Source organism: Triturus cristatus, chromosome 2_1, assembly GCF_964204655.1.
Source record: "Triturus cristatus chromosome 2_1, aTriCri1.1, whole genome shotgun sequence".
Classification (NCBI taxonomy): domain Eukaryota; kingdom Metazoa; phylum Chordata; class Amphibia; order Caudata; family Salamandridae; genus Triturus; species Triturus cristatus.
The window spans coordinates 45,824,395-45,848,900 of record NC_140581.1 but is presented as its reverse complement, the minus strand read 5'-3'; the positions used below and the strand labels follow the sequence as shown (position 1 = coordinate 45,848,900).

Genomic DNA, 24,506 nt, shown 5'->3' with positions numbered 1-24,506 from the left:
TTAGTCTGAACACTGTGTGTAGAAACCGTCAAGGTCAAAGAACAATGTATGCTGTTGAATTCAGGTTGATTGTCCCACGCTCTAGACACAACAAGCACACAGCTGCAAATATCTGAAACTCGGGTGACTTTAATATTGCATTGCATGCATGATGCTGGCACTCTTGGAGAAAACCTTTCCAGACACAGAGAGCATTGATGATCCTGTGATGTGATTCACCTAAGTTGATCTTGGAGGTATGGGGTTCCCCATTCAAACCTAAAGACCTTCTATTATTATATAAAACTAGCTTATTAGCCAAGGGAGGGTGGTACACAAAGCATTATAGGACCTGGTTCCACTACCATTATAATATGATTTCTCCCTTTTTTTTATGGAATTGTAATTTGAAACCTTTCCGTGTCTCTGATTACTCACGTTGTGGACTGATATGAGAATAATAACGAAAAGGTGTTCTTGATTCCCACCATTCCTGATAGTACTCTAAGTCGCTTGTTCTGGGTTTTCTAATCATTGGTAGCTTCGATATGATACAGAGAACAAATGAGACAATAATGCTAGTCGGATAGGGGTTCTGGGTACTGAGGTGAGTTTTTTGGTACACCACAATTCACTGAGGTCCTGGTTTCCTGCGCATAGTTCTGTGCATGAGCAGAATCCCTGCAACATTGTGGTAAATAATTTAATTACCAGGCTTAATTTGATGCGGAAAATTAGTAAAAATAACTCAGTAAAATAAGAGGCAGAATCCGTGGTATTAGAGGTTCGGAACGGGCTTTATTCCAATAACAATTCGAATTGTGGGCTTCATATTCCATCACCACGGAGGTTCAGGAAGTGAAGGGCAATACATTATTGACAAGTAATCATTTTTATAGAAGAGGCATTACAGTGAAACAGATGCAGGAGGCGTAACAATTGATAACAGAGATAAAGACATACATGCGTAACTAAAATAGGCGTAACTGGGCGTAACTAAAAACGTCATTAGGTATGATGTCACAATGGGTGGTTCCATGAAAGAATTTCACAATGTCAGCAGAAATATTTGGCAGAGATGCGCGCGCAGCGGCATGACGTGTGATTGACGTGCAACTAGGGGGTGAAGGGGACTTGACATTTAGCTCTACATGTGGAGACAAAAAGTCTGGGGGGTCAAGTCAACCTAATCCCAAATCATATCTAACATCCTATGTTTAAAGAACTATGTGATCCAAAAGGAAAGGTCTCTCGAACAAAATCTATTCTATACTGACTGTGAGTGCGTGTACAAGCGTCTGAGTGTCTACATGAGATGCGAGGGGCAGAAATCTTCCATGGTAACAGGGCCATGAATTACTTGCATGAAGACAGAGAAGCCGGGCCCTTTGCTCGGTAGCTAGAAGGATGTTTACTTAAACTACTAGACAGGAATGCATTGGATGAGGAGCGGAGCAGATAATCTTGAAGGTGAAATACAGTTTTTGGCAAGCAGACAGGCCGAGTCAGGCACCGTTGGCCGCGCAGGGAGTAGGACAAAGTTCATGGATACAGATGCGAGCTCAGACTGGAGCTGTCAGAGGTAGAAAGCAGGGAAAGGCTTGATGGTAGCATTCAGGGCCTACTCGCCTGAACTGCAAAATAGAGTAACTGAGCCATATAAAGTCGGTGGCCTTTCGTACTTAGGAATCGAATATCCGGCCCATTCATGGCGGATCTGAAAGAGGACATGTTGACGGTGGACGCACATGTGTTTGCGTCTTCATAACTGGAACTGGAGGGAACATACATGTACTTGTAACATATACATGGAACCGTTGGGGTCTAAGATAGGGGACATAACTGATCAGAAAAATCCATATTTCCACATTCCCTCCTTGTCCCCTACTGGCCCTTAGGAGATATCAATCTTCATTAATCCATCGATCTGTTCATATAGCATCATTTGTTCTTCTTTCTTCTTTCGGGATCTTGAGTGAAAACCTTGATGTGGAATACACGATGTGGCACACAGACCACAAATCGCTGGTCCACATTGCAGGCATAAGCAGCAACTGAATAGTATGAGAAAGCCAATACCTAGGAAGGATAGGACCCTCCATTCCCAGGCTGACAATACACTCCAAAACCAACCGGACCAAGTCCAGGTGCCTGGATTCTGGTGTATCTGGTTTACAATCTTATGAAGGCGGGTTATAGCTTTATATACAGATGGCGAATTTTCTGGGATGAATACGCAGCAACTTGATCCGATGACCCTACAAGCTCCGCCCCTATCGGCCAGGATGACGTCGAGGACAAGACGATTTTGAAGAACAACGATCCTCATCGCAGACTGCTCCTCTGTCAAGTTGCCTAAGGCGGAAATAGTTTCATTTACTACGGCTTCAAGGGTCCTAGTTAATCTACGTATCAGTTTACTATTGCTAACTGTACCTATATAGGGAAAGAGACCTTTATTAAAATCTGTATATTTTTCCCATGCCGTCTCAGTGTAGTCGACAATTGGGAGATCTCTCCGTTCTCTATTGTGCACTAAGTGAGTATTTCTGTGATAATCAGGAGGGGCTAGGAAAACAGGTGGCAAAAGAAATGCGATGTAACAGATACCATCCCAATCTAGAGGCAGACGTATATATGCAGTCTGACCACATATGAAGTAGGAATGGCGAGAAGCTCTAAATGTAGATTTGCCTTGATCATTAAATTCTATCACAGTGGTGCATTTACTATGGCCCATATGTATTGAACCATTCTTTCTTACGCATAATTCACCTTTAACTGGAAATACTGACATAGCGGGCAAGCTTGGTGCAGCTTCGGATTCAACATTCAGGATCATGAGATTAAGCGTAAAATTCCCTAATCCATATACTTCATTTTCTAGATCAGTTCCTGTTCTTTTGGGATGTCCCTCCTTGTCAGGGTAGCAAACTTTGAGTAAAACTAGGTTCAGGTTTCCCCATACCCAATTGTCTTGATAAACTACTGAGTTTGAATCTAAGGAATTAATTAAACTAAACCATGCTCCACAGGAGCCATTTTGTGTAAACGGATATGGAAAGAGAGGCAGAATTCCCTTATAGTTCTGATAGGGAGGGAGTCGGCCACATATCCAACAATTGGTAGCATTGCTAGTCTGATGGGAATGATGTAACATACTAATGAAAGTGTTATTGCGCAGCGCAAATCTATAGGACAACTCATGCGGGGGTAATTCACTAAAGGAATGTTCAGCAGTAACATTGTAAACACGTTTAGAAATAGGATAATATATGTGCAACAGTATACTTGTCGCGATGATTAGAAGACTTAAGAAAAACAAAATTAATAACGTCACTGTGCAATGACTACGCAGTGATTTACAGTACGCATGCTTTTTCAACTGCATCTTTCGGTTTCTTTCTCTATTCAGGTCTAGGGGATACATGTCAGAGACAAATTCAACCGATTCACCTTGGAGAGGACTTAAACAATCAAATTGTCTGACTTATTAGACCGTAATTTTAGTTTGTATAGTTCCTTGTCGCTTTGTTCAACCAAAGGGAGCTTTGAGTCAATCGGTGAAGACACGCAAGGTGTAACGTTTACATCAGACGGTAGTCCATGAAATTTCTTGATATGACTTGAATGTAACCATCCTTTGCGACCTTCGATCTTCACGGCTGTCCTCGTGGTGAGCAGTACAAGTTGAGGCGATTTCCACCTAGGATCCAGCTGAGTCTTCCGGTCAAAATTCCGCACTAACACCAGGTCCCCGGGAACTACGTCATGGGGTTTCACCTCGGTGTTGTCGGGAAAGGCTGCAGCTACCTGTGAACGACAAGATTGTAGTGCAGACATCAAGGAAGCCAGGTAATCTGTCAGCATATTACAGTCAACATCAGTTATTTTACGGGGTATAGGCGTCCCCCACATATTTGGTGGTCTGCCAAAGATCACCTCATAAGGGGATAGCCCTGTTCGAGAGTGCGCTACCATTCTCATGTAAAAGAGTGCAACTGGTAAGGCTACTACCCAATCAACACCTTTCTCTCTACATATTTTTGACAATCTAATTTTCAGAGTTTGATTATGTCGTTCCACGAGACCTGCTGCCTCGGGGTGTCGGACACAGTGAAACTTCCATTGATAGCCTAACAAAAGTGAAACGTGTTTCATTAGTTCGGATGAGAACGGCTGGCCGTTATCTGAGTAGACAACACGTGGTAAACCGTACCGTGGGAAGAATTCTCGAACTAACTGTTTGGCAGTAGTCGGGGCAGTGTAATCTGAAACTGGGTAGGCTTCGGTCCAACGGGAAAGAGCACAGACAACTACGAGAACATATTTGAATCCTCGACATCGTTCCATCTGGATGTAATCCATCTGGAGGACTTCGAAAGGGTGATCAGGAGGCTGAAATCCACCCTGTTCTACGGGAATGCTTTTACCTGGGTTAAACTGACAACATATCATACAGGTACGGACTTTTTGTTTAGCAGCTGCTCGTAAATGTTTGTTGAACCAAATGTGTTGAATGCTGTCTAGCATAGCTTTCTCTCCTAGGTGCGCTGGACTATGTATTGTATTAATGATAACTTGAACCATAGAGTCAGGAAGAAACCATACAGATTTTTCCTTCGTCATCCATCCTTGGTCCGTTTGGATCCCTCCTAATTCAGTCCATTTCTTTATTTCGTCTGGTGTAGCATGTGTCTGTATGTCAACTACGTCAAGAGCGGGATCCTTAACCATCATGCAATGTGTTGGTGTCGGAACTATTGTCTTTGTCATGTCGGATGTGTGAATTTGAGCAGTCTGTTTAGCTGTTCTGTCAGCTAGATCATTGCCTTGAGAAATGATATCAGTAACTTTCGTATGAGCTTTGCATTTCATAATCGATATTGCAGTGGGTAGATGAATTGCGTCTAATAGGGCATGAATAAGGGGTCCGTGCTGAATGTGGGCACCGTGAGAAGTTAAATAACCTCTCTCTCGCCACAGCACGCCGAAGTCATGTACAACTCCGAATGCATAACGTGAGTCAGTGTATATGTTGACTTTCTTATTTGTGGCTTGAATACAGGCTTGTGTCAGAGCAGTGAGCTCTGCTGCTTGAGCTGACAAGGTGTTTATACAATTTGTTTCGATGACTTCAGTGTCTGTTGTGACTGCATACGCGGCCACTAACTCTCCTGCACTTGTTCTCATGCATGAACCATCTACATACAACGTCAGGTCTGGATCTGACAATGGGACATCTGTCAAGTCTTGTCTAGGTTTCGTCGTGATAGTAATAACTTCAATACAATCATGTGCTAGTGGGTCTGTTCCGTTTACTGGCAAAAGTGTGGCAGGATTCAATGTATTACAACGTCTGATTTCTATGTGTGGCTGAAACAATGTCAATTCATAACCGGTAAGTCTTGCTATAGTCAAGTGTTGTGTTTGCGTTCGGTTCACAAGAACCTCTACTGCATGTGGTACTTGTACTGTCAATGGATGTCCTAACACTATGGCATCGCTTTGTCTGATTGCTAAAGCTGTCGCTGCCACTGATTTCAGGCACGCAGGCAAAGCCTGAGCTACGGGATCTAATGTACTGGAAAAATAGGCACATGGTTTGTGTGATCCTGCTTGTTCCTGAGTGAGTACTGACAAGGCAGTACCTTCGCGTTCTGTAACAAAGAGTGTAAAATGTTTACTGTAACATGGTGTTGCTAGAACAGGTGCTTGACATAAAGCTGTCTTTAAGCTTTCAAAAGCTTGTGTGTGTTCCTGAGTCCAAGGGAGGACAGTCGATGTGGCCGCCTCATGTGTTGTCAGCTGAATGAGTGGTTTTGCTAGAAATGCATACTGAGGGATCCACTGCCTACAATATGAAGTGAGGCCTATAAAAGCCCGCACCTCCTTTTGTGTCTTGGGTATTGGCATGTTAGCAATTAACTGGATGCGATCAGGTGTAAGCTGTCTTCCCTCCTTGGACAGCGAGTGCCCAAGGTAAACAACTCGCTGGACACAGAATTGCAGCTTAGAAGGGGACACCTTGTGCCCCTTTTCGGCCAGAAATTGTAAAACCGTCAGTGATGCTTTTTCACATTCAGGTTCGCTTCGGGCGGTGATCAGCAGATCATCGACATATTGAAGCAGTGCAGTGTTGACTGGCATGTGTATACTGTCAAGTTCTCGTTTCAGTGCTTGGCTATAGATGCTGGGGCTTTCTGTAAATCCTTGAGGTGCGCGTGTGAATTTAAAACTTCGTCCATTTAAACTGAATCCGAACAAGTATTGGCTTTCCGGATCTATTGGGACGCTGAAAAAGGCATTCTTGAGATCAATTACAGTAAAGAACGTTGCTTTGGAATCAATGGCTGTCAGTAATGACGAGATGTCTGGGACCACAGGGATTTGTGGTACAATGCATTTGTTTAGCTCGTGCAGATCAATAACTAATCGATATACTGGCGGGGCCTTTGGATCAGTTCGTTTAAGAATCGGAATTATCGGGGAATTACATACATTGGAGTCGGTTTCCACAACCACTCCTTGGGCAATAAGCTCGTCAATGATTTGCAGTAAAGCCACTACAGCATCTGGGGGTAACTTGTATTGTCGCATTCGTGGTAGTACTACTCCTGTCTTTAATGTGACTCGATATGGTGTAATGTTCATGCAACCAACATCTGTAGGGCCTTGTGCCCATAAATGTATAGGTAAATTCTGCAGTCGGTGATCCATGTCTCTGGACACATAGTGCCCTTTGAAATCACGTAAAAACAATCTTACTCCTTCCGGAGAGCAACATATTATAGCTCCTAGAGCTTTCAATGTTTTTATACCTAACAGGTTTTCTGGACATGATTTAGTAAGCAATAAATCTGTGGTTCGTGTCAAGGGACCAATCGTAAGTGGAAGAGGCTGTGATACTTCATTAATGATAGGTTTTCCTGAAAAGCCAAGGGAAATATTCTGTGAGCCTGAGAGGGGTGCCCCTGGAACTTCACTACGTCGTATTGTCGTTCTGCTTGCCCCTGTATCAAGTAAAAATTTTCTGTCTTGGCCTAATAGTTCACTATGTACATAAGGTCCCTCTTGATCTACAGGGACCTCGATAAGGGGTAAGCCAACTTCCCTCTCTAGGCTGTTTCATGCGTATCGTTGATAATCAGGATAGTCATATTGTGCATACTGGTACATCTGTCGTGTCGTGTTTTGTGTTGCAGTAATAGGCTGCGGTGGTGGAGCTGGCATGGACTGTTGTGGAGCTGGCATGGACTGTTGTTGAGCTGGCATAGACTGTTGTTGGTTCTGATCCTGTCTAGGTGGCCGTGGTCTTTCCTTTGTTATACCTATGGCGATATTATGTTTCAAGACTGGACAATCGTGTATATAATGACCTGGCTGCTTACAATAGTTGCATGTCCCTTTCACAGAACCTGCTGAATCACTGGACTGTGTCATACCCTTTTTATGACCGTCAGCTGGAACTGTCTGGGCAACTAGCATTTTCATTTTCGTGTCTTTCATTCGTCTTTGTTCATGTTCTTGTTCCTCTCTAATTCTATTGTGATGATACTGTAACATTTGTAACATTTGTGACGGAGTGTTACCTTGCCAGGTACTCTCAAATTTCAATACTCTATTCTTAACTTGGGGCAGGGAATTTTCAACTAATTTTGTCACAAACAGATGTGGATATGATTCGCTATTTGCTTTTATACCACTATTTATACCGAAACATTTTTCGAATCGGGCGTAGAAATCACTAGTGTCTTCATCTTGCTTTTGTTTACAGGCTGAGATTGCACCCCAGTCTTCCTTTTTCGTAGTTAATAAACGTGGCAGTACCTGTACTAGTAAACCTGGTAGCATTTTAGTCTTTTCCCCAAGCCCTGAACCTGCACCTCGGGCCTCCTCTTCGGTTTCTAATGCTGTCCAATCTATATTTTGGTCTCCCACCTCCCAATCTTTTTCTTTAAGTTTTTCGTAAATGCCAGCCGGCATTAATACTTTTAATATTTTCATAATGTCGGGGTAGGTATATTCTCCCATGAGTAGCATGTCTTTAATCTCACGGTGGAAACCCGCTGGGTCTTTGTCATGACTGGGTACCACTTTCTTCATTTCTAATAGTTCCATTTTGGATATGGGTGTGTATACAAATACACGTTTAAAATGATTGTCATCTCCTTTTATTGGGTGCACTTCGCGTAAAGGATTCTGTCTATCCATATGATACATCGTTCTTTCCTTGATGGGCAGTGAGACATGTTCTGGGCATACGAAAAGAATATACTGGTTTCTGGATTCTAGTATTTCTCTAATTAAATCAGTACCTGAACCTCTCCATTTATTCGTGAGTAATTCTGTCAATATATCAGGTAAAGGACCAGGATCGGAGTGTTGGTTTTTATATAATATAAGGAGATGTTGAATCATGTATATACCAGCTAAACGCTGTTCGTCTGGAGTAAGGTTCAAAAACGTGTGTGCTAGTGTATCATCACTGTATTTTCCGGGACTCTCAGCCCATAGTACTGCTGATCTGGCTAATTCTTCTTCGTCCAATGAATCAAGTATTTGATGTCCTCTTCGTTCTCGAAGTAGGTTGTCAGCGGCTTGAAATAAGTGTTCGGGAGATCTTATATTGATTATAGGGGTTTGGTAATGTCTGCTACTTTCTGGACGTGTCGGACGTATCGAATCATTACAGCATCTAGTATTATTAGAAAATCTTCCTCTACCTACATAAGCCACCGTGTCTACGTGTCCTGTTGGCGATCCTGACTCTTCCTCTTCCCTTCTATTTTGTTCAGGCTCGTCTATCTCTAATCTCTCTTCGTGTATTCGTTCAATTTCTTTGCGGATCTTTCGGCACATAGCTACTATACTTAACTGCCTATCATGTCTCCCTTCTGATATATTCCGGCTCCATGTGGTAAGAATTCGCATTGCTTCCGGATTTACCCCAGGCCGGTCTTGATTTCTGATCACACAATTTATGAGGAAACGTAACAGTTCCCCCTGTATCTCCACTTTCTGGAATTCCATGGCTCGGTTAATACTTTCAGAATCTCGCCCTGACTGGACAAAGTGATATATATTTTCTAAATGTGTAGTCATTCCTGGTAGCCTCGCTAGATATATTGCAGCTCGTCGGATACGTAATGATGCCAGCAGCATTTCGTCCTCTTTGCCGGGCACAGGGTCATATCTACAATCTACTAGAAGTTCCTTAAGCATGTCGGGAGTTACTAGTTTGGGCGTACGTTGGTGTGCTAATTCTTGAAAGGAAAGTTTATTTATTCTGGGTGGCGTGGAAAAAATGTTTGTTGTACCTCCGGTAGCACCGCCTGGGGTGCTGGGTGTGAAAGGATTTGTTGAACGTGATACAGCAACCATAGGTGTGGGAAGAGCTGTAGAAACAGATGTGCTTGCCGGAACTTGTGTCGGAGTTTGTTGTTGCGGAGGTACAGACGGAGGGTCTTGGCGTTGAACCCCCTCGGCAGGCGGTCTATGTGGTGCGGTATTAACATACTCGGGAGCTGCGTCATCTAAATAAGAGGAAAGGAAAACATCTTCTGCCGTTCTGGGATGCCCTTTGGGGTGTACTTTTATTGGAAACAATGGGGGTGGCAAGTCTTTTGGTATTTCCGGAGTAGCCTTAGGTAACCCTTCGGCCAGAAGTGGGTACATACCATTCATAAGGGCATTTCTTTGTCTGTCTACTTGTTCTGATTTTACTCGTGTACCTTCTTCAATTAATAGATTTTCTCGGACTTTATTTGAATTTTCCTTACTTTTCTCTTCCTGTCTGAGTGCTTTTTCTGTACGTCTATGGGATTCTTTACGCCATAATTCAATGGCATCTTTCTGTGACTGTCTAGCTTTCTTTTTCCATAATTCTTCCTCTACTTTCATGATGCACTCTGCATCCCAGGTCCCAGCTGCGGGCCATCTCTGATTTTCTGGTAATTCCTTGGTGTAGTCTACCCATAAATCAAGAAATAATACGGCGTCTAGGCCATGTTTATGATACATGAAGTACCCTGGAGTGTCCCTAGGAGGAATGGGAAAAGCTTCTTCGAGTACCCCTTTTCTAGTTTTGATCTGTCTTAACTTTGAAAAGAGCGGCATGTTTGAGAACTGATCTGATACTTAATCTTAAACACACTTAATACAACTAAACAAAATAATGAACAATAATGAACAGTCATTCACCCCACAATATGCAGAACGTATTTAAAATATTTAACATTTAACATTTAACATTTAACATTTAACAGTTAACGAACAATAACGATGGCCATTAGGGAACTAGTCACTTAGCATACTCGACATACTAGATATACTGCTAAACAGTACAGATACACTGCTGAAACAGTGCAGACCGGATTTGTGTACCCAAACCCGTCTTGACCGGCACAACCTATGTGCACGTCAGAACGCCTCCCCGGCAATGGTACTCACCGGGTAGCTCGGAACGGAAGGCCTCGGAACGGAACTGAACTGAACTGGACCGGACTGGACTCGACTCGGAACTTCGGAACATCGGGACTTCGGAACCTGGTGGGCCTCTGTATACCTCGGATCTTGCTCTCTCAGCTAGGCTCTGGTCGGGATACTTCGCACTTCTCACCGCCTCGTCTGGGTGTTGATCGCAGCCTCAGTCGCCCCCGCTTGACCGGAGGGAGATACAGGAAATCCTGCTGGTACGCGTTGTTGTCCGTCCAGCTGTGGCAGGAGACCGGGCCTGCAACGCACCTCCGGCGCGTGAGATGAGAAAGTGTCCCTGTTCGGGCGCCAATTATCTGGTAAATAATTTAATTACCGGGCTTAATTTGATGCGGAAAATTAGTAAAAATAACTCAGTAAAATAAGAGGCAGAATCCGTGGTATTAGAGGTTCGGAACGGGCTTTATTCCAATAACAATTCGAATTGTGGGCTTCATATTCCATCACCACGGAGGTTCAGGAAGTGAAGGGCAATACATTATTGACAAGTAATCATTTTTATAGAAGAGGCATTACAGTGAAACAGATGCAGGAGGCGTAACAATTGATAACAGAGATAAAGACATACATGCGTAACTAAAATAGGCGTAACTGGGCGTAACTAAAAACGTCATTAGGTATGATGTCACAATGGGTGGTTCCATGAAAGAATTTCACAATGTCAGCAGAAATATTTGGCAGAGATGCGCGCGCAGCGGCATGACGTGTGATTGATGTGCAACTAGGGGGTGAAGGGGACTTGACATTTAGCTCTACATGTGGAGACAAAAAGTCTGGGGGGTCAAGTCAACCTAATCCCAAATCATATCTAACATCCTATGTTTAAAGAACTATGTGATCCAAAAGGAAAGGTCTCTCAAACAAAATCTATTCTATACTGACTGTGAGTGCGTGTACAAGCGTCTGAGTGTCTACATGAGATGCGAGGGGCAGAAATCTTCCATGGTAACAGGGCCATGAATTACTTGCATGAAGACAGAGAAGCCGGGCCCTTTGCTCGGTAGCTAGAAGGATGTTTACTTAAACTACTAGACAGAAATGCATTGGATGAGGAGCGGAGCAGATAATCTTGAAGGTGAAATACAGTTTTTGGCAAGCAGACAGGCCGAGTCAGGCACCGTTGGCCGCGCAGGGAGTAGGACAAAGTTCATGGATACAGATGCGAGCTCAGACTGGAGCTGTCAGAGGTAGAAAGCAGGGAAAGGCTTGATGGTAGCATTCAGGGCCTACTCGCCTGAACTGCAAAATAGAGTAACTGAGCCATATAAAGTCGGTGGCCTTTCGTACTTAGGAATCGAATATCCGGCCCATTCATGGCGGATCTGAAAGAGGACATGTTGACGGTGGACGCACATGTGTTTGCGTCTTCATAACTGGAACTGGAGGGAACATACATGTACTTGTAACATATACATGGAACCGTTGGGGTCTAAGATAGGGGACATAACTGATCAGAAAAATCCATATTTCCACAACATGGTGCACCTAACGTTTTGATCTTATGATTGAGACGCCTTAGTTGTGCTTATATTTGTCCACAACACCCTCACTCTTGTTTCCGGTTAATGGGGGTGACGGTTTAAACCTACCTATGTAATTGAATTATAGGTTCACTCAAGCTTGACAATTGAAAAGAGTTCATTTTGAATTACTACCCCTTTGTGTCCTACGGTTTAATATAGATTGTTTTTCTTCTCTGCGTTCTTATGGCTGAAGTTGCTATTGCAGCGCATAGTCGTGCACCTCTCCGGCGTCATTTGACACAGTTCAGGGTACCGGACAATGGAATGTCGATTATCTTTGTAGTGAGTGCCAATGCTTCATTTTCCTATTAGCTTTTTTTCACTTGGGTTACTTTTCCTGCGGTGAATGCGGATGATAAGACATTTCACTCGTACACTCCTACGGCAGTTCCAGTGAATTACATGCCGTATAGAACGCAGGAGATTCCGATTTATGCTTGGCAGCATCGTATTTGGTTCAATGGTGCCCTCCCACACACCGTAACTCCGGTTCGGTTAGGTCTCTTGTCCATTCCTGGGGCCACTTGGCCAGTCTTGGCCGGGTTCACACCATATCCACGTTGTTTGCACGCCCCGGGGGATGACTTACATCAACTCCATACCGCCTTGATCGCGGTGCATAGGGCTTTGGTGCAATACATCTCTTGCAATGTCCAGGTGGGGGCACCTGGGGTTGAGAGGCAACCAGTTGGACCAGCCGGGATCACTATTAGTCCCGTCATGGTTAATTTGGTAATGGGCAAAGATGAGTAAGGATGATATGCCTTAATGACTTGCTGAGAAATTTGACCAGCTGGAAGCAGTATTTCCTAATTCTAGTCCTGTGGAAAAGCACAATCCTTACAATTAGTTTGCAGAAAGACTTAGTCCCCGAGGTAACAGATTGTGAGAACTGGGGTAAAGTATTTGCAGCGGTCTACACGAAATGCTTCGGCACACCGTCTATGACTGTGTTGCCCTCTCTGATTAAGTGTGTTCAGGATGAGCACGGTCCAGAGGTGGCGGTCGAATTGGGAATGAGGCTTGTTGGCGTGTTCGACGTAGTTGCTGATCTCATCCTTGCTAACGTCAAGGGAGATGCAGTTAACTTTCAGTTGTCGAATGAGCTGCGCCTCATTGCCTACATCGATAAATGTGATCATCAGCTGTTATCTGGCCAACATTCCAGAACGCTCAACTGATGACAGGAAGGAGAGAGGGGAAAGGGTGGCTGTAATCCTGTTCACCCAATATAAAACCAGGACTACAAGTCACAGAATGCAAAGGAAAAACCTGGACTAGTCTGCCAACACATGGATCTGGGAAATGTGAATCTCTGGGGTGAGGGGCACCTTCAGAGCTGTGTCAGTACTGGACCAGCAGAGTGGGTACAGCTTTACCGACAGAGAGGGCTGGGTCCCTCAGTACTGTAATAGCACTGCCTCTGTTGTGGCTTTGTTAAGGGGGAGCGGGGAGAGAAGCCTACGCGGTCCCAGTGAGCTGGGGAGGGCTCACATTCCGGACTGGAGCAGTGGAGGGGTTTCTGGTTGGCTCCGTCCATCTGAATGTTTCGGAAGATACCACAGGCACTGCTAAGCCTAACAATGGCTGTCTGAGGAAGACCTCACCCACTTGTGCAACGCAGGGAAAGCGCTGCTATCAGTGTGACGCATGGTTTGGGGCTGTATGCTCGTAGTTCTGATTGCTGAATCTGTATTCTGTGGGCACTTAGGGTAAGTGAAAATATAAAGGTTTTTTACAAGCCTGCACAAGCTTCCCAATCTTCAAGACGGTTGCAAAGTTTAGCTTGTGAAAAAGTACTGCATGTGTGGGTTTGGTGCGCAAAGAATTCTCGGCATAATGTCATCCACTTTTTAAGGTAAATGATAACAAGTAGATTATTTTGCACAAACATCCACCCACAACAACCATTAATTTTCACTTCAGGAGGGTTTTGGCAAAGTTTTAAAAAGTCTGCAACATTTGATGAGAAAAGTCTGTAAAGTTCATGGGACAAATTTCATGTATAACCTGAACAATAGCCCTGCTGTCTCACTGAGCCTGCATTCTGACAGATAACTCAGCTGTCTTAAAATAAATATGTATGTAATGAGCTTTGCAAATTAAAATAGGTCTACTGTCAAGAGGCCTGTGCCTGTATGATACAAGAATCCCTTGTAATCCCATGAATTGTTTTCCACAGTTAAAAAACTGGCTAACCTCGCAGTAACGCCTAATCCAAACGCGAATCAAGCTTTTAGCTAATGATTAGCTAAATTTTTTAAGGATAAGGTTGAAGTCATCTATAAGCTGTTAGTAGGCTACCATCCCTCGTCCTCTCATATTGATCTGGCCCTTCCTCCGGGAAGCTCAGCTATCTATCTTTTCGCCTTTATCGCCCACCCACATCAGTCAATTCTTTGTTCAAACTAAATCAGGCTCTCCTCTGGAAACTAGCCCTCCCCAAATCATCCTTCAGGCAACGGAAATTATCTCAGAACATCTTACCCTTATTTTCAATAGGATGTTCGCTACAGGGTTCTTTCCCACTAAATGGAAAATGGCTTCGATCTTACTGCTTCTGATAAAACCTAATCTATACAGTGCAGAGCCCAATAGTTATCATCCCATTTCATGCCTAACGATCTCTGCTAAAATTGTCGAAAACATCATGAACGCAGAGCTGGCCCTGTTCATTGAGAACCATGGTCTTTTTGACCCTTACCAGTTTAGGTTTAGAAGCCAGCACAGCACAGAATCTGCACTGATCATGGCATTAATACAAATTAGACAAAGTGTCAATGCTGGTGGCTATGCAGACCTTACTCTGCAAAACCTCTCAGCGGCACTTGATACGGTCAACCACAACATTCTTCAGTACAGTCTCTCAACAATAGGGATTAAGGTTTCAACTCCCCCATCTTCACTCTACCCTGTGGGGTCCCGCGTGGCTTATCCTTGAGTCCCACCCTCTTTCATGTGTATGTTACCCCGCTTTCCCAGCTGATCAGATGTTTTGGGTTCTCAGTGGTCTCCTATGCTGACAACACCCAAATTGTAATATCGATCGCCAGTAACCCGGAGAAGTTTGCCACTCGTTTCCATGAGTGCCTGCTCCAGGTTAACAATCGGATGTCCTCAAACTATTTACAAATTAACTCTAATAAAAATGAGGTCTTGCCCTTTGGCAGAAACACTACCTTTTGTTCTCCACAATGGTGGCCCCAAGAACTTGTCTCTTTTCCCAATAAGGGTGGGTGTGGTCTTCAATAACCAGCTCACTTTTGAAGGCCATGCGAATGCCATCACTTCATCAACGTTCCTCACATTAAAGATCCTTAGAAAAGTCTTTCCTTTTATTCCCCCACTTGCAAAAGACTGTTATCTCAGCATTAGTACTGTCCAAGATTGATTACAGCAACGCGCTCTTCCTCAATATTCGCAAAAAGTGCCTGAATACATTTCAAGTCATTCACAATGCTTCCGCTCGCCTCCTTCCTAGCATCCCTAAATCTCAATCTGTTTCCTCATCATTAGACCTCCTGCATTGGCTTCCGGTTAAGAAGCGGATCGGCTTCGAGGCTCTATGCATTGCCATTAAATCACTGCAACGCTTTGATCCCGAATTCTTCAGGAAAAACTTTAACTGGTACACCCCTTCCAGACACCTCCAACCTGCACATCTGTGCACAATCTTATTGTACCCAAATTTAAAAAGGCAAACTGGGGGGTGGGGGGCAGAAGTTTAATCGTAGGAACAGCCAGACTATGGATCCCCCCCCTTTGGAATTCAAATGGAAACCAAATTGGTAGCCTTCCGGGAGTTATTTAAAACCTGGCTATCTCACTGTTAAGGGATTTGTATCATTTTCTTTCAGCAGCTACCTTCTAGAGACTAGTGCCTAGACACCCTTGGGTATGGAGTGCACTTTATAAATCTTACTTTCATTTCATGGGATAGTTCTAGTGTCACTAGCCTGAGCTTGTGTGCCATGTAAAGTGATGGATTGCTCTTCGGGTGACCATGACGAATGTATGTCATCTGAAAGACAGTTCTGCTGTTTCAGCCTGCACACGATAGCTGTGCCGACAGAAGCCCGAGCGTTTATGATGCGTGTAAGTGATGGATGGCTCTGCTGTAGGAGAGTGATTGATAGTTCCAATGTAGGAGACTGCATGATGAGCAGAGAGAGTGAACCGTGCCTGTAAAATCTGTATGAGAAAGGATTTGTCTGTGGTCCAAACCTGGCATAAGCCTCTCTACCCATTGATATCCCACATCATATTAAACTCCATGTCCTGTTACACGAGGAAAGTGGAACAACTATCATGCCTTGTGTTTTTCGGTTAACGTAAGCCACTAAATCAGCATGTTTAGGGGGTCTACCCAGGGCTCTGATTTTCGGAGTAGGGAAGAGCAGAATAAACTTTCATGTTATCCTCAAGATTTGAAGTTATATCAAGTCACCATGGATCACATTATTTAACCTCTAATTTAAATGCTGCTTCATTTTAACATGGCTGCTCCGGGGTGAACCGAGGTTCACTGGAAGCGAACACAGCTGAGAGGGGTGATGCACCCACTGCAGAGGCCAAGCCTGCAAGTGTTACAAGACATTGCTTTTTCTGTTGGGGGCTGTACCCTGCTACAGACATTGGAACTCCCTTCTATTCTGCCCCTTCCACACACACTCCACTCTTTGGTGCGAAGCACAGAGATTGAGAACACTAGTATAACTGACCCGTTTTTTTAACCCAGCATCGCTGATAAAATGTCTGGCATTGAGTTGGACCATTACTACACCTGCGGTTTACAGTGCCAAGTACTACAGAAAAACAAGTCAGACTCACGAATAATTGCATGTTACAACATGAACTCTACATACAGTTATCATCACCCACAAGGCTGGGGCGGCTGCTCCGAAAGCCTCAACTCCAGCCCCAGGCCCCTTGCAATCAACAGGACAGAGCTGCAGGAGAAGACGAGCTTGGAGGAGTCAGGCTTCAGAATCTCAGCCGCAGAAACCCATCCGCTGGAAGCGAGCCCTGTCAGCAGCAGCAGCACCCACAACCGCTGCTGTTGTCCAGGCCCATCCGCAGAAAGACTACGATACAGGTCTTTGAGAGACACACCTCATATTTCCGCTCTATGGGGAGATAACTGTGGAACACAACAGAAGAAAACTGGCAGCTGCGGACAGATCAAATTGTACATCCATTGCGTAAATGTTTAAGTTATTTGTTAGAAGAACACACGCTCTCAAGGAACCTCTGAAATTGTATTTCATTATAGCCTCATTCACATTTCAAGTTGAATAGCCCAGCGTCAGGGTACAAAGCCAGTGGTAACAGAACACATGCATGCACTTCCGGCCATGCACTATGGGCTTTTACTTCATGTTGCTGGGAGCCTATGGTTCACGAGTCACAACAGCCACCGGGCCTTAAGGGAAGTCAAGTGTCCTTCTCCGCCCCACCTGGGGTCTGAGGCCCTGTGCCATTGTATATAAATTGGACATGCGCATGCACTCGAGACACAAGCGACTCCAAAGAAATGCGGAGCAGGCAAAAACAAAAATAATTGAATTTAGTGTCCAGAACACTCTGAGCACTTCCCTTGTTCCGATAATGGTCCGGATTTAGGTTAGATTCCCGGCACGCACGGAAACTCTATTAGATTTGTTCCTGTCCAACTGGCTCCTCCCAGTGCTTTGTCCATCTCCTGTTCACTTTTCATTAGGATTTGGAGCTGGAAGGATCACTCTTTGTGGCTGCTGCATCATATATCATTGGATTTGAGGACTTTTGAATCTGAGATTTCACAATTAAGTTGGAAAATTGGTGTTGTTTATTTGATTGGGGCATTCCCCTACATTTTTTTGTACTTTTCATCATTTTTTAAAAATGTATTGTGGTGGGTGGCCTGTAGTTTCAGTAGGGGCCTAGTTGTTTCTTTGTATGTAATTTTTCTTCTAGTTTTCTTTTATAGAGGAAACATGTTGCAAAGTTCACTACATTTTTTCCAACTTTTGAAATCAATTTGCAATATTTATTTAATGCACTAGCCCAGCAGTCTGCCACTAGGCCTTTCAGCCAGTAGGCCCAGAGATACTCATGGGTGCACAAAACAACTGTTTCTGTGGTGTCTGTTGAATTTAAACATCATTTAGGGCATGGATGGCATTGGACTGAATTGCAAAATGTGTTTTTTTAAGGTATTTCACTTTTTCATGTGTGTTAAATAAATGCCTTTGTTGGATGTGTGTGGTGTGGTTGTTGTGTAACATGCAAACCTTTTTTAGCCTTGTGGATTTTCGTTTTTGCATTGTTGCATTAATGCTTTGTTGTTTAGCATACTTCCTTTGTCTGGCCATATAGGCCTGCTTGAGTTCATCGTTTCCAGGCCTCCTGCTTGTTGTGAGTGACCATGTGGCAGGTGGCCATTTTGTGGTGGTAGTTAGTGTGCTGCTTTTGTCATAGGCCTGCATGTCTTTCCTTTGTTCATCTCGGCTTACTGCTTCTTGTTATTGTGGCCTGGCCATGTGGCCATTTTGTGAAGACAGCCAGTGTGCTTTTACCACAGGCCTGCATTGTCTGTATTTCCATTCTTGATGTTGTGGCCTGGCCATTTGGCTGGTGGCCATTTTATGAAGGCAGTCAGTGTGCTTTTGCCATAGGCCTGCATTGTCTATCTTCCCTTTCTTGTTGTTGTGGTGACCTGGCCATGTGGCTGGCAGTCATTTTGTGAAGGTAGCCTGTGTGCTTCTGCATTAGATCTGCAAGATTTATTTGTGGTGGCTATGCCTTATTGTTGTTTTGCATGCACTTTTTCTTCTTTTACCCAGCAAAAAAATGCAGCACAGTTCACTACATTTTCTAATACATTTGCAATATTATTGATTTGAATTGATTCACATTGTGGCCTGGTCTGCCAATGGGTTTTCCACCCAATAGCTACTCATTATGGGTGCATGAAGCAACTGTTTGTGTGATGTCTGTCGAACATCATTTAGGTCATGGATGGCATTGGATTGAATTGCAAAATGTGTTTTTTTGGATATTTCACTTTTTTCGTGTGTGATAAATAAATGCCATTGCTGGATGTGTGTGGTGTGGTTGTTGTGTAACTTGCCAACCTTTTTTAGCCCTGTGGATTTTTTTGTTTTTGCTTTGTTGCATTAAAGATGTGTTGTTTAGCATGCCTCCTTTGTCTGGCCATATAGGCCTGCTTGAGTTCATTGTTTTCCAGGCCTCCTACTTGTTGTGAGTGACCATGTGGCTGGTGGCCATTTTCTGCTGGTAGTTAGTGTGCTGCTTATGCCAAAGGCCTGCATGTCTTTCCTTTGTTCCTTTTGGCTTACCACTTCCAACCCCATTGCCAGCTGCAGCTACCTGAATGCTACATACCACATGATGCACAATGCCAAACAGGTTCCATTATATTTGTATTTTTGTTTTTGTTCTTCTTCTTTCCTATCCTTGCTGAGTGCACACAGTACACCATGAAAGCCCTTATTGTCAAAGTCTCACAAATGGCTACACTGTTGATATGTTTTAATAATAACACTAACAAGTGTGACCACACACTAAGTTATATATTATATTCATTTGTTGTACTAGTAGTAATTAAACCACAACAACAAACGCCACATTTCACTGATGTTCTTATTGCTTTTTTGCTTTTAGGTGCACAAAAGAGTAGGAGGCGTCATTACCCATCGTCCAGCAAGACAGAAGTCCTGCTGTGCACGACGTCACGTGACGTATGACCACAGACATCTCTTCAACTTGTGCCACTCTGTGCTGCTGATATCTGAAGAAGATGGCCCCAAAGAAAGGTACCAGGTCCTCCAGTACCAAGAAAGTTGCCAGTGAGAAGAAGGACCTGCCACTTACCAAAACTGGTGTGCCAACCAAGATCTTTTTTGGGAAACAAAAAATTGCCCCTGCAGCAGCGGTGTCCGGGGAGCAATCTGGGAGCTGCACCCCCACATCAGTGGATACACCCCACCAACCTAGGCCCAAGCCCTTGTCTGTCGCAGAGGCAGCCAATCTAATCACGACAACGCCAACGAGCACTGATGTTGACATTGACTTATTGTTATTAAAAAGTAGTACCCAATCAATGCAGTAAACAACTGTAAGTAAGTGGACAGCAACAGCCGCAATCACCACCAAGAATAGTAGTTGTTCCTCCCGAAGTAGGGGCAGTTCAGGAAATCGTGCTTCCTGCAGAGGAAGAAGAAGAGCAAGCCACTCTTTCAGACAATCCATTGTCTTCCATATCCCCAGCAAGGAAAAGGAGGATTAGTCCATCGAGTTTTTCTGCAAATCCCCCTTTTGATGATCTAGATGTCACTTGGAAGCCACCACCTCAGTCTGAGAGTGAGACACGGCACAAGACAAGGCTAGGGAAAAGGAAGGCTCCAGAAAGCCTTAGAGTTATGGAGGTAGATGTAGAAGAAGAAGAGGATGATGATGATGACAAGCCAGTCATCATGGACATTAGTCCTGCCCCAGTGGGGACCGACAATACCCCATCTCAAATTGCTGTGAGGGATGTGGCACGGATACCACCAATGCAGATAATATCAACACCACCTCCAGCTTCCATATTTGCATTAGCAAAGGCCCGGCAGCGACCTACATCCAGCACAACCACCGCAGTAGAAGTAGGTACTGCAGAGAGTCAAACTCCATGCCCACCTACCAGTTCACCTAGCATTGAAAGTGGCACCAGCAGCTCCAGAAAATTGACCTCCCCAGTTTGGGACTTCTTTTCGGTTAGCGGGAAGGAGGTGAACATTGCGATATGCTCCATTTGTGGACAAGGTGTTAGTCAGGGTATGCTTGGTACAAACTATGGTACCGGAGGCCAAATAATCCATCTGAAAAAACACCACTTGATCCAGTGGGAGGTGCACCTTAGCAGCCAAAAAACTGCACCCATTGTTGTTGGTCGGGATGAAGGAGTAGAAGATGCGATCACGGTGGAAGTTGAACAAGAGGGAGACATTTTCTCTGGTACACAAAGTAGCTCTGTCCCCATTATTGCAGTGGTACCGGCCAGATCCACATCAACAACATCACAGTGGCACAAGAGTAAGAGTCAGGCTGAGACACCAAGGCGTCTCAGGCAAGAGAGTACTGCAACGAAAAGTGTGTTGAGCCTAACAACATCTGTCGTCAAGAAGATGTTATCTGCATTAGTTGCACCAGGAGATAAAAAAATCCAGGCTACCATTCTCAGCATGTTTAGGTCGGAGGGGCAGTACAAACTCAACCACCCAACGGCACGTTTGTACAATCCGAAGCTGGCTAAAATGTTAGTGCTGGACCTTCTCCCTTTTTCTTTTGTGGAAGGGGTGGGTTTTCTTGAATTTGTGACAGCCATCTGCCCAAAATGGAAGGTTCCCAGCTTACGAGAGTTGCAGTTCCAGCACTACATCACCACGTGCTGGAATTGCTTGGACAAGCTTTGCAGCAGAGTGCTGTTCCCACTATCCACTTAACAACAGATATGTGGACCAGTTGCCAAGCCACTGATTACATGTGCATCACTGCACACTGGATCTCTTTTGTGGGGGTTAGAGAAAAGATATCTACAGGTATTGTAACTGCTGAGATTTTTAATGCCACTCTAGCCATGTTCGCCATGGGGAAATCTCAAACTGCGGCAAACATTTTGGAAGAGTTTAACAGCAACGTCTTTGAATGCCTGCACCTAAGAGGGCTTAACATTGGTTTTGTTGCCATGGACAATGGCAGTAATATAGTTAGGGCCATGTACGATGGTGGCTATTTCAGGGTCCTGCGCATTAACATTATTGTTCTAGACTTTCTTAAAAAAGAAGACCGATTTAGCAACTTACTGACCACCTGCAGAAGAATTTGCACACATTTCAGCCATTCATTTAAAGCATGGAAGCAGCTGAGGATCATTCAACAGGAGCATAGAGTGCCAGTTAAGGCACTCATCCAGGAGGTGCCAACACGTTGGAATTCAACTTATTACATGCTTGAATGTTTGTTTGAGCAGTACAGACCAATCAATGAATATGTAATGCAAAGAGGGGATGCTACTGTGAAAGGCATGACCATTGAGATGGAACTAGTTAAATGCCTGAAAGAGACACTACTTCCTTTCAAGCTCTTCACATGTGAAGTCAGCAAAGAGAACTGTACTATGGGCCAAGGTTTTCCATTGTTGCACATGCTACAGGAACATCTGAAGGGGGTGTCTGCAATGTAAGCAGGTGTGGAGGAAAATAAAGAAGCATATGAATTGGTGGAGAGCTTAACCCTTCTCTGATCTGAAAATACAAGGGTAGAAAGAGGCATTGTGTCATCCAACCATTACATATCTGCCACAATTCTGGATCCATGGTACAAAGCAGTACTGAATACTAACACATTGATTCCTTTTTCAGAAATTGATGTTACCAAGTACAAAATATGGATAGCTGTGGAAGCCAGTCGCTTAGAAAAAGAATGGCTGGGAATTAGAGGCCCACTACTCCAGCTCACAAAAGTACTGCAGGGCCGCCGGCGTTAAGTTCAACTGTGCAGTGCGGTTGGCTCACAGCAGTCAAAACCACCAACAACACCAAGAAAAATATCAACAACAGCAAGAACAGGATCAGCAGCCCCAGTTAAGTCATCACAGGAATGTTATGTACCGCAAGGGCTTGTTAGGTACAGTGCTGAGGCAAAAGAGACCGAGCAAAGCAGAGCACCCCTGAGCATTGAGCGGATGGTCCAGGCCTATCTGGAGGACCCAACTGATGTCTACATTGATCAAAATCCATTGGTGTATTGGTATGGGAAAAGGGGCCAATGGCCAGTGCTCAGCAGGCTGACGATAAAGTATCTGGCTAGCCCTGTCGCAAGTGTATCTTCTGAGCTTGTTTTCGGTGCTGCTGGTGCCGTTGTAACAGTGAAAAGGACCAGTCTCTCGCCCCAAAACGTGGACAGCTTAACCATGACCAAAATGAATCAGCCCTTTATACCACCGGATTACACCATACCTGAAATAGCACAGCAGGAAGATGATGAACAAATACTGATTGATGGAATAACTCAGGCATTTCATGACGTGGCTCAAAATGTAAACAAGTCAACAACAACCACAGCAGAGTGGTATGACTGACAGCGATGCATTGATTTAGTTACTTAATTTGGAAAATGCTATGTTGCTGTATATGTGTGCTCTGTCTAGCTCAAAATCTAATCTAAGTGGAGGTTGGGTAGGTGCCGCGGGCCTGCTCTGTCCTGTTGTTGTTGTAAGTTAATGCTGTAAACAGAGAAGACATGATTTAGCCATGCCGCCTCTGAAAGTGTTCTTGTTGCACTCCTCCATAATTTATGCATTTTAACTTTACTTTTCTCCTTGGTTTTTCAATATCCCTTTTTTTCCATCTGCACTTACAGGCCAGCCTTTACTGGAAAAACAACTCACACTTACCTTACCAATCTGCATCCGCCAGGCAGGCAGTGGCACCCAAGACTGACAGACGGAGCGTCCATGGAAGGAAGGACCAAGAGGAATACTGAGATGCAACTCCCCAATTTGACGATAACATAGTAACTTAGTATCCTCATCTTTTAATTTGATTCATTTTTTCTCTTCAATCATTACGACGGTGTGTGTTGTTGTTTCTTATGTTTGCTTATATGACCCCTAAAGCTATTTTTTAATTTTCTTTGCTCTCTTTAAAAGCCACACTGGAAACAGATTAGGTTGCCCAGTGCCCAGTTGCCCGATTATGCTCAGTACTATTGGCTATTCTCTTTTTTTTCCAGCCAGAGGAACATAATTATTAAAAAATCAAGTGGGGAATGGATCACTTGTCCTGAGTAACCAGGGTTTTTTTCAATTTTCGTGTGCTATACTGATAAAAAACCCTCATTCACGTACAGAGGTAGCGGTGGCGGTATATCTTGGTTCTCTGCAATTCTCTTTAAAAACATGACAGCATCATCATCGGGTTAGTTTTTATGCTTCCTCCACTGGGAGGTGTACCACTGGTTAGTGCAGTAGTGATCAGTGAGAAAAAAAGGGGATAGTTAAAATGCTCGTACAGCCAGATAAAGTTTTTTGAAAAATCTGGATTCGAGATAGTCTAAAAATAGTTACGTGCGTAGGGGGATTTATTATGAATCTCCCGCACCTAATATGTCCATAAAAAGGTCGATATGTTTCAGCTCTTGCGATTGCCCCGAGGGGTCAAGTGGGCTTTCTTCAGGACCTAGAGTGAAAAGATGTAGGAAAGGGGTATAGTGAGAGACCTATTGTGTCTCTGTGAACTTAGACCATGTGTTGTCAGGGTCTTCGTGAATCTAGGTATATTCACCTGATTTTGCTTTGGTCAGATAGTACCTGTAAAAAATGGAGGAAACAAGACAAACAAACATAAAGGAGAATATCAGGTCTGTATTCTCACAAATGGTCATGCTGTCTTTGTGCTAAGACAGTGCAAGAAACTATAAAATGGCAACTCTTTATAACATGGCAAATTCCTATGGCAG

At 44.0% G+C, this 24,506-nt stretch overlaps 1 protein-coding gene across 2 annotated transcripts in view; it reads left to right on the top strand.

Moving 5' to 3' along the window:
• Positions 1-24,506, top strand: part of LOC146863693 (uncharacterized) — a 395,333-nt gene that overhangs the window by 287,691 nt on the left and 83,136 nt on the right. The window lies entirely within an intron of this gene.